Here is a 12,066-nt window from a genome sequence, read left to right as displayed (position 1 = left end):
CGGTGCGTACATACATGATTTTGGGGTACGGTGCGTACATACGCGATTTTGGGGTACGGTGCGTACATACGCGATTTTGGGGTACGGAGCTTGTACGGTGCGTACACGACCAGTACCCCTTCATCGCATATGTACGCACCGTACCCCACTTTCCGTGCCATCCGTACGCACCTTACATACGCACCGTACCCCTGTATTCATGGGGTGTACGACGCGTACATGAGGGGGTCTGTCTCGTACTGTTTTCGGGGCGTACAAGGTTTTTCCGGCACTTTTTGGCTCTTGTAAAAAAAGAGCTGTATGGAGTGCCGTTTGTACGAATCATACTTGCCGGGTTGTAAACTGCTGCCGGGAATACATGGGAACGTTGTGTACAGAGCAATCCGAATCAGAATCGCTTGTATATTCGAGTTGTATGGTCTTTTTTACAATTTGTATGGAGTGCGTCTATTTGTACGGATTGTACTTCCTAGGTTGTAGGGGCCTCCTTACAAGTACGAGTTGTATGGGGAAAACGCTCCATACCACGATTTGTACTGCTTTTTTCCAGGATCGGAATCGGCCCCCTTGAGACAATACCAGGTTTCTATTTTCAATAATTTAAGTAGATTGTCCACCGTAGGGGCAATTTCCATTTTCAGTCCACAATGTCGCATCTACTTGTTTTGGTCTCCTTGTCTATGTTGACACGCACAACCCTACAGTGGATAACACAGCCTTGTTGTTAACTACTTATGTGTAGAGTTCTGTGTTTATCACTATATATTTCTTTTACTGTAGACTTCCCATACTAGGTACCCTAGATTCAGTAGATTGTATATAGACCCTTCAATATTGTATGTCATTTTAGTTGATAAAGGATTTCTTGATTGTGCACAACTTCAGCGTAAATACTAATTTTGGTCTGTGAGCAAAAGTACCAGCCTTACCTCATTTCACGGGAACTTAAGCAGCACACATTGCTAACCGGGAAGGCCAGGGCACAGACTATATTTTGTGCTGAACATGTAAGCAGATGTTAGAAAAAATTAAACATCCGTCTTTGTCTCGACGCACACTCTATATTCTTGTTTTGTTCAGAAATATGAACACTGCATTAAAACGATTTCCACCTCCTACCAGCCCAACTCCAGAACAGGCACTGTGAAGAAAAGTAAACGCTACAGAAACCGTGAACATTAAATTAAAAAGTTCCATAACCGGCTGGCCAGACGTTTTCTAAACTGTGTGTTGCTACAGATACCAGCACGGAGATGTTAGCCCTGGAATCTGCCCACTGCAGTCAGAACAGGATAGCATGGTGTGAACACTGACAATTTTAATGTTTAGCCCTGAAACGAAATGGAAAAAATTTATTTTCTTTCTTGGTTATATACCACATAGAGCTCCCTACGCAATTTTGATGTGTGTCTGGCTCCTGCAGTAAAAAACATGCTTTGTGTGCTGCTCGGAATACGCTAGCTGTAAGTTAAGTCCAAACAAAGTGTATATGAAACTAAATAAACATCATTGCAGGCAAAGTCATTAATGCCCTAAGAGAGATAGGCTGGTGTACCTGTGTTTCCTCTTGAATAAAAAAGAGTTTTCTATAGCGGAAACATGCCACCACCCACATGCAATATAACATAGAATCCCATTTCAAATATTTCAGTTTGCCTGTGTACAATTCTGACATAGCTTTTTTGCCTTTTGGTGTAACTCGCCTTTGCAAGAAATAGGAATTTGAACATGGCCTAGTAAGTATTGGGCTGTGCTCAAGCTATAATATTGCTGCTACACAATGTTATTATTAGCTTTTGGTTACAGGAACAGCAGCCTTCTCCATATGTATAGTGATAATATGTATGGATAGCTGTCTGCTTTTGCTGTTCCATTTGTACGACTCGCAGTATAGAGAGTGTATAGTGAGGGTACTACAGTCTACTATTTTATTAATGGTTGGGGTAGGGTCATCACATTGTTTGACAGGTTGTCCTCAGTACAGGAGCAATGCTCCACTGGGCCAGGTTAAAGAAGCAGCCTAGGGGCAACACCTCTAGCAGGTGCCCTACAACAAGAAGATGTTGAAAGATTGATTGACATGTTGTTATAAGGCCAGAATAGCAGCAAATGTAAAAAGCATTGGAAGAGTCAGTAGGTCTTGCCTTATTTACCAACCTTCTAGTTTTGACAATGATTTTTAGTTTTTTAACTTCATCACAAAAACACACAATGGTCCAGTGGTCCCTGGCATTAAAGGAGGATACTTTTACTATGTACATGCACATTGTGGAAGAGGAGAAATCCATTACTCATTATTCGTTGCTGAATGTGACTCACCCATTGCCCTCAAGCAGTGTCTCTTTCAGTGCCTCCAGCAAGCACTATGGCACAGAGAGGCAGGAGGCAGTACGGCTGTATTTTAGCAGTCATTTTGTGGGAAGGGGAGCTGTTGGAGATGTATTTGTACTGAAATTTCATATTATTGCACTGCACCTTATACATTGTACTTTGATTATTGACAGGTTTATCAGCAAACAACAAGAGGACCCCAACCTCCTTTGCTGCTCTCTCACCCGACCCCGGCTACAACCCAGCAAACACCAGTGTTAAAGGTAAGGAAACTGATGCTATATATTTTTTTACATGGGAGTTAGGGCTATTTATGTATGTGGGCACTTTCACAATTGCTTTATTAACCTTCCTGCTTCCTCAAATTTGCTTGAAAATGCATTATTTTTCTTCTTTTTTTTCAAAAATTTCTTGGGGGGGTAACCCCTCCAATCCCCCCTTTTGGGGTTCGGGCTCGCTCGCTGCGCTCGCTCGCTACGGTGCTGTATGCTAATTACTTTGCGCCCACCACTTTAAAATCTCACCCACCGCCCCTGATGGGCTGTAATCGTGCTCTGATTACTTGTAGGAGGGGGCCAAGTGTACAGTCTGGTAGAACTTTCTTCAGGGGCTTCATCGCGAGAGCTCATGGTGCCCTTTCGATGCAGGGTCTGTAATTGAGGTTTAAACAAGCCTCTGCTCTTGAGTAGTACCGCAAGGTACTTATAGCTTGTTACCTGATCCAGTTTCCGCCCTTCCAAATACCAAGTGTTTTTCCTGGTCTTATTGTAGTTCAGGGTCATGATTTTTGTTTTTGTTTAGTTGATGCTTGATCCGTTGCGTTGCGAGAATTTACTAGTAGTGTCCAGGAGGTGCAGGAGGCCAATTAGAGTCCGGCTTATTAGGACTAGGTCATCCGCGTATAGGTGATTGGACAGCAAGATTTTTCCCAGTCGTGGGGCATGTGATTTAGTGTTGTCCAATTTCCCTGGAAGGTCTGCTAAGAAGAGATTAAACAGCATGGGGGCTAGGACGCACCATTGTTTTAAGCCTTTGGAGGTGTTAATCCGCCTTGAGAGATGCGTCCCATCTCCCAGCTTGATCTTGACCCAGGTGTTGATGTGAAGTAAGATCAGCTGTTTCATGAGAGGTGTTGGTATCCCCCATTTTTCCAACTTTTGCCATAGTTTGGCCCGATTCACGTGGTCAAACGCTGCCCTGTAATCTATAAAGCATAAAATAGCGAGTTCTTTGCTTCTTTTGCCACATCTGCCAACAGGGTTAACACCATGATGTTAGTGGTGGTGCCCTGTCCTCTACAGAATCCTGTTTGATTTGCCGGGATTATTTTTTTTGACGATGCCCAAGATGTCAATTCCTCCAGTACTAGGCCGGTGTAGTACTTTGCCTCTATGTCAATTAGGGCGATAAGCCGGTAATTGCAAGGGTTACTCCTGTCGCCCTGCTTGTAGATTGGACTTATGATCGAGCCTTTCCAGGATGCCGGGCTGATTTCTAGCTCTTGAATGCCCTTGAAAACTGGTACCAGTATGTTGCTCCAAAATTCAATGTCATGCTTGTAAATTATTGGAGATATATCATTTGGACCTGGTGCTCCTTCCGACTTGCCCTTCAGTATTTGTGATTTTATCCGAGCCGCTGATATATTAGTATTTTTTTCTTTGCTGTTTGCTATTAATTTTGGGCTTGTATTTCCTACCCCATCTTCGTCTTTTTGTTTATACCGTTTCTCATCCCGTTTGATGTCTTTGCTAGTCCCTTGTTTGGTCTTTCCTATATTGATGTCATTCTGTTTCATCTCCGTTTTCCATGGTTTCTTTTCAGTTTAATTTGACTCTTGGTTTTTGTCGTTAAAGTGATTGTACAGGGGATTTTCCAAATCTGCCTCTGCTATATATGAGCTTATTCCATGGTGACCTGGCCGTTGGAGACTATGAATTGTCCGCCAGAACCTGGCGCTGTTTTTCAATTTTGAATCGTACATTATTTTTGCCCAGAATTCATCATTCATCTGTCTTTTCTTTTCCAAGATCACCTTTTTTAGCCTGGCTTTTAAATTACTTAACTCCCCTTGCAGGGCTTCGTTTTGTGGTTGTGCTCGAAGTTGTCTTAAAGTTTGATTTATTTTTCATTTGAGTCTTTTTGTCTCGGGCGAGCTTGTCTTTCCTGATGTGGGGCCCTGGGAGTTACCTTTAAAGGTCTTTTGGCATGCTTAGTCCCAAGGGCCTTCATATACTACTCCCAGGCTTCAATTGGGTTTGTAGCCAAGTTGTCTTGATGAATTCGTTCCTTCGCACCTGTGGATAGTTCTTCGATCTTGTCTGCTTTGTACCTTATTCGTGTAAAATCCGAGGTGTATTCGGTCCCAGCGCTTATCCTTGTTTCCATGTGGCTCCCTCTGGTTACACTTAGCTATCGAAGCTCAGGGTGCCAAGCGCCAAGGCTGCGTTGTCTTGATTCCAGCTCGTGCCTCTTTAATCCAACACAAGGCATTCCCTACCTCTTTATTTCACTTTTGCATATTCTTTTTCATACCTGCTTTCTTCCTCTGCAACTGCTTTTCCCCGTCTTTTTCTTTGTCTTTCTTTCCTCCTTTTGCGATTTCCCCTCTTGCTCTGGATCACAGTTTGCTGAGGAAAAAGAAGTGTAGTCCCTATAAACGTGTGCCAGTGGGTGAGGTGGTGAGCAGTGGAAACTGAATAGCAGTTGTTTTAGCTCTTTTTTTCAAGAGCTGAAAGAAAGGAATAGTGTGTATGGAGGGGGATTTTAGTTCTAGAACTTGGATGTGGAACCAAAGAATCATTGATTTGGAGTATGTTTTTTGTTGAAAGGAAGAGTCTAGATACATTTCGTATGGGAACTTCACTAGTAGAGGGTGAGTCATCAAGAATATTTGACACTGAATAACTACTAGTGTAATTATGCACACTATTGTGACAGTTTCTCTAACTCCTCCATGTTTTCGAGGGTGCAGAGGAAAGGATTTTGCTTGAGAGTCCAATTTATATAAAGTGTTCTTTAGGCGTAATTGGCACATTTGCCTGCTTTTTGCCTCCCCTTGGGCACTATGGTATTGCAGAAGAGGCTGCAGATGCTTGAGCTCATCAGTGCTATAAATGTATCTCACCAGTACGACAAATACACCAGTCACACAATCTCAGGGGAATATTTCCTCATTTGCTAGCCCCCATGCAAATAAGAAAATACTTTTCTTCTGCCTCTAAGCATATTGCTATAGATATGCACATGGACAATTCCCAATGTGCAACTCTTAGCATGGACTAAGGACCTAATTACGAGACTCGTGGGGGTGCGTAGGTAGCGGTACAGCCACTTCGGCACCGGCCCTCCCAATTCTAACTTGGGCGGTTGGACTGCCATTGCACCCCCGCAACTGCCAGGGAATCGTTGTTCCCTGGCGGTGGCCAGTCAGGGGCTCAGCAATATGCTGGTGATGCTGCTGCGGCACCTCCATGTTTCAGGACTGCCAAAGGTGTCATGTAGGTCTTCACTCAATGTAAAGGCTGGCGATTCTGAAACAAAGGGGACCCTTGTTGCCCAAATGCATGGTGATGAATGCAGGGGGCACAACATGTGCCCCCTTGTGTGCATGCACCCCATTTTTTGCAGGGCATGGACTTTATAGTCTATGCCGTGCAGAAACTGTTTTTGTCATTCCTGTGCGGTGCCCATTAACAGAGGCACTGCTAAAAAAACACCAGACATGAAGAAACTCGCAATTTGGCGGACATTGCGTACACAGGCTTGATGGTGTGGAGCGAGGGCCGCCGGCGTGGTGGTTCGCTCCCGCACCACTAAACTCGTAATCAGGCCCTAAGAAGTATTCTGGTCACAGTAATGTGCAATTTACCAGATGCAGACAAACCTCTACTTGCCTTTCTTATTACATCATACATCCTAAAATGGAGAGTTATATTGGTCAATAAGTGAGGCATCCATAATCCAAAATAAAAACTGTGAACAAAGAAAGGCAACACAAATGAGCAAAAAGAAGAATTTGATTACATTTTACATGCTTGTCAGACCTCAGTGCAGGCCCTTTTTGCTAGTTTTCGTCATTTCTCCATAACAGAGTCCTCTGAGTTAAGTTTTGAATTTTATTTCTTCCACTAAGCTAATAATTTGTGGTGGACCTTAGGTCCTAGCCCTTTCACTCTAACTTTTCACTGTTGCACTCTAACACAGCTCCATTTGATACTAGAGAGGGTCTAAAATCTCACTTCTACATTGCGAATACATGAATCTACGTGCAAGCAACATGGCTGTCATATAGCTTTCAAACAGTTAAGGAATGCCCCTTTAATATTGCCAGATGGTTGGGTTAGAGTGGAGCAAAGCACCATGCTCCTCAGGCAAAAGTTGTTGGGCCAAAGGATATTTGTGCCTCTGAAAGGCTTCACCCCAGTTGTTTGAAAGTCCCTATGAAGTATTTAACGGCTGTTAAAAATGTAGGCTTTATCTCGGATTCTGACAACATGAGCTGTTCTCTCCAAGTGAACAAAGTCACCAAAGATGGTTGGATTAAGCTCTGAAAACTGTGAAAGAGTGCCTTTTTTTCTACCAACAAACCCTCCAAAAATCATTATTGGAGCCTTAATTAATTCCCAGCTATATTAGAGCAATCCTTTGTATGAAGCACTGCCGTACTTCCAGGTGGAATGACCACACTGTTTAGACCATCTTGCTGTTTGATTAATATTTGGCTGTAGAAACACCTACCACATTTCGAACCTTCAGAAGGTACATTGGTTCCCAGTCACAGACAAGATCGACTTCAAGAATCTGATGTTGATTTTTTATGCTGATATCTAATGTTTCCTAAATGTTGTCCCTTGGTTCCTCAGACAAAAAGCAACTGGGAGCGGTGTGTGTAGTCTATATTCAGATTTTGATGCTCTCCGATTGGACCCGTCTCAATTTCAGATGAGCCCAAATCAAGAATCAGAACTGTAGCATTCTCAGTAGGAATGGCAGACATGGGTCAAGATTTAAGGAGTTGATATAGAATATTGTTTAGCAAAATACATGAAGTATCTCATAAGCATAGGAAGCATTAAAGATGACAAATCACAAGCTTAGAGAACTATGTACATTTCAATGCAAAATCCAGCATAGATTTGCCTTACAAAGTGGGGAAGGGAGGAGCATGGCTTCAGAGGATAAGTCTTCCTTTTATAGGACTTCAGCAAAGGATTTCATAGATTACTAAGCTTATGCATGGTTTTCAGGATACACACCAATGTGAGACAAGCAAGTAGAAACATTTTCCTACAGAATCCATTGGAGGATTCTGTCATAATACTACTATATGGAATACAGTCGCTTTAGCAGATTCTTCAAACACAATAATTGATACATTGTATGAAAGATAGCCTGGGATGATTGGGTTGTCCTTGGTTGGTTACAGCTTTGTGAGAAGCTCCTGGAAATGCTCACTGTCTATTAGTGAGAATGCAACTCTTTATTTAGAACCAAGAAATAACAACAACAATGATCACGTAGTGTGGTGCAGCTTCACTTCAAAATGAAAGACATTACATCTTGGTTAGGTTAGCACAAGTTCGATTGCAAGCAGTTCAGAAGCATAAAGATGAAACAATGTTCATATTGGTTCTAAATTATGGATATGCTTCCTATTCATATTAGATAGGAATATTGGGCCAGATGTACGACCCGTTTTTGCATGCGCCAAATGGCCTGCAACCCATTCGCATATGCAAAAACCCTACAGGGCCATGTACAAATGCTAATTATAGAGTCACAATTTATTTGCGACTTGCTAAATAGCATTTGCGACTCGCAATTAGGAAGGTGCGTTTCAAGGGCATCCCTTCCTAATTGCAACTCTGTGCTCTGTGTATGACTGTTTTGTGACCGCAATTGGGATCGCAAAAAAGTCACAATTTACCACCTGCTTCAAGTAGGTGGTCGCAAATGGGAAGAGGTCCCCAGGAGACCCCTTTGCAAATACATGCGCAAATATTTTTTAAATGCAGGCAGTGATCCTAAAGCCTTAAAATCATGGTTTAAGTTTCCTTTCTATCTTGGCCTCACAATCGTCCCTTGGTTGTGTCAGTTTGCTTTGTGGGCAATATAAGTAAATAAATAAATGATAAGTAAATAATCAAAATTGTAAAAAAAAATATTAATAAAAAGTGTCAAAAGAGAACGATTTGAATTGAGAACATGAAAAAATTAAACTCCCAAGAAGAAAGGGAAGTAAAGCAGAAGATTTTTTTAACATGATTTGCTTTACTTAGAACTGTACGGTATATTGGATATAAGACAGGATTACAAACAAAAAAAATATAGAATATGGGATTGGGTGGGAACCTGTAATTAAGACAGAAATAAGATATCGCACTGTTCTTCTGAATGTTTTATAATTCAGATTTATGCACATGTATATTACATGACTCTGATTTACAATTACAGGTATTTGCTTTACTTAGAACTGTACGGTATATTGGATATAAGGCAGGATTACAAAAAAAATAATATATGAAGATATGGGATTGGGTCTGAACCTGTAATTAAGACAGAACTAAGATATCGCACTGTTCTTCTGAATGTTTTATAATTCAGATTTATGCACATGTATATTACTGATTTACAATTACAGATACAGGGATGTGAGGGTATTAGTCCAGAAAAACACGATATTTGACACATGCTAAAGGCAAGATTGGTACCAGAGTCTCCAAGTGAAACAACATTTCATTATTTTCCGAGCCTGCAGCTGCTCATTCACAAGGCAATAAGCACAATGTTCAAGCTTCAGACATGAGAGTGAACATCCTAAATGCAGATAAGAGGGGGCAATGATTATTCTCTGACATTTGCTGTGATCTGCAGGTCATGACTGAAGTGGGGCAGGCCCCATGGGGTCTCAATGACAGCCTGTTACAATGTATTATGCAGCTGATCTCAGAGACTCAAATGCATAAACACGTATGGAAAAAGTGATCCTAAGTGCAATGGGGGCATGGTAGGGGAGTTTGGGAGTGAGCAAGATACATGGATAAAAAGAACAAAATATTCCACATTTATTTTGTTTACCTTTCACCTTTAGATACATACACTTTAAATGAAAAATACATTCAAATTAAATGAATGGTGGAGAAATGCATTCTTTTATGTTATGAAAGCTCAACTGGATTAATACGGTCCCTGCAGATGTATGTGCATGTGTGCAACCAGAAATGTCACAGAACTGAATACTAGTTGGTGCACTTGTGGTATATAAATAAATAATACCGGATCTATTTTTGTCTAGGCATAGCAATAACAGATAGCTCAATAAATAAGAGTCAAGATTCGAGGTAGTAGGAGTTTGCAGGTTTATTACAGCATAAAGGACAGGAACAGGACAACCTGCATAGGAATAGGATGGCAGAGCTTGACAGGGGGGCCCCGACAGCTGCCGGGCAGGATCTGGGATGAGCGCGCTAACATTTAATAACAATACACGATCATATATACTAAAACAGTTGCATTACAATACATACGATAGGCGGAGCAGTGGGTGTGGTCAATAGCAGTCGCGAAAGATAAGGGTAAAAGTAGGTGTAACAGAGGCGTATACATAGACATGTGATGCAAACGTAACAGAATATGTCATGAATGGGGCGGAAACATGGAGGGGGCTACCTAAGGATCCGGGACCTCTGACCTAATGGTGCGCGCAAACTGGCAATGACGTGTTACTAGAAGAAGCTGGGGGCTACGAACTCTGTGCTAGGAGCAGAGACTGAAGTCTGGAGAGTCAGGGCGACATGTACCTAAGCAGTATCTAGTATCTGATGTTTAGAGAACATGTTGATAGAATCCAAAAGTTATCGGGGTAAAGGCTAACAGACTCTAAGACTGGAGCATGCATTATTCTACATGTAGTGCGTGATGAAGAATATTAAATTGACCATTAATACAGTATTTCTCTAACGTGGAGACGTAGAGGCTAGACAATGACGGAAACTATTGATGCAGTTCAGTAGCTTAGGAATGCAGAGAAGGAGGGCTGGACTGATAACTAGAATCATAACTTACTCTTGGCAGACTCAGAGGCAGAGCCAGGCTGAACCGGGCACTGTGAGGCAGGAAGTAAGTGAAGGGTCGAGGATACAGGTGGGGGCTGTATCGCTCCTCAGCGAGGACTCAGAAGACAGGAGCTGAATCTGGTGTCCGGGCCCTTTTGAGGCCTAGAAACGGGGACTTTACAATGAAATAACGTGCACACTGAGAAACGTGGCAACGTAACTTTACATAGGCCTGATATTCGTAGTATTCACGAGAACTGGAAACTGACATACTAGAGATGGACACAACTGTAATTGCGTCCTTAATCGAACATGGGGAATACATATGCATATTAATCATGCACACATAACATATGATGGATGACACGTAGGGACACAGAACATGGCAAAATTTACTTTTCCACATTCCCTCCTTGTCACTACGTTTCCATCAGGAAACATCAATATTCATGATACCATCTATCATTTCATACAGTATCATTTGCTCGTCTCGAATTTTCTGGGAACGGGTTTTAGAACGGGACTTGGGACTAGGAATACAAGAGGTAGCACAAATGCCGCAAATCGCAGGGCCACATTGTATACAGAGGCAGCAGCTGAATATGATCGCTACTGCAATACCTAGAAAGGACAAGACTTTCCATCCCCAAGCGGAAATTATGTTCCAGAACCAACCGGACCATGTCCAGGTGCATGGATCTTGGTGTAACAGATGGGCAATTTTATGGAGTCTGGTTATAGCTGAATAAACAGACGGTGCGTTATTTGGAATGAAAATGCAGCAACTAGATCCGATGACTCTACAGGCCCCGCCCCTATCGGCCAGTATGACGTCAAGGACGAGACGATTCTGTAAAACGACAAATCTCATAGCAGATTGCTCTTCAGTTAAGTTACCTAGAGCAGAGGCAGTCTCATTGACTACTGCTTCAAGGGTTCTGGTTAATCTACGAATTAGCTTACTATTCTGTATAGGTCCTATAAAGAAGAAGAAACCTCTATTGAAATCTGTATACTGTTCTAGAGCAGTTTCAGTATAATCGACAATGGGGGACTCCCTTCTATGTCTAATGTGTACTAGATGTGTGTTTCTATGATAATCAGATGGGGCTAGGAAAACAGGTGGCAGTAGGAAGGCAATGTAACAGGTTCCCTCCCAATCGGGGGGCAGACGAACATATGCGGTCTGACCACAAATAAAATAAGAATGACGTGAAGCTTTGAAAATAGATTTCCCACTGTCACTATATTTGACAATAGTAGTACAATCGCTATGTCCTACATGTACGGAACCATTATTTCTAACACATAATTCACCTTTGACTGGTAGTACTGAAATAGCAGGTAAGTCTGGAGTGGAATCAGACTGAACATTCAGGACCATGAAATTCGAAGAATAATTACCTAAATTGTAAACTTCGTTTTCTAGATCTAACCCTGTTCTGTGGGGAAGACCTTGCTTGTCTGGGAAACATGTACTGTTAAGAAAAGACATATCTGTTGAGGATGACATTAACGTGGACCATGCTCCACACGAACCATTATGTGAAAATGGATAAGGAAAGAGTGGCAGAACTCCCTTCGGGGTCTGGAAAGGGGGGAGTCGACCACACACCCAACAATTAGTGGCATTGCTGGTCTGGTGTGAATAATGTAACATGCGGATAAAAGAATTGTT

Source organism: Lissotriton helveticus, chromosome 4_1 (assembly GCF_964261635.1).
Source record: "Lissotriton helveticus chromosome 4_1, aLisHel1.1, whole genome shotgun sequence".
In the NCBI taxonomy this organism is placed as follows: domain Eukaryota; kingdom Metazoa; phylum Chordata; class Amphibia; order Caudata; family Salamandridae; genus Lissotriton; species Lissotriton helveticus.
The sequence above is the reverse complement of the archived record's forward strand: the minus strand, read 5'-3'. Positions refer to the sequence as shown.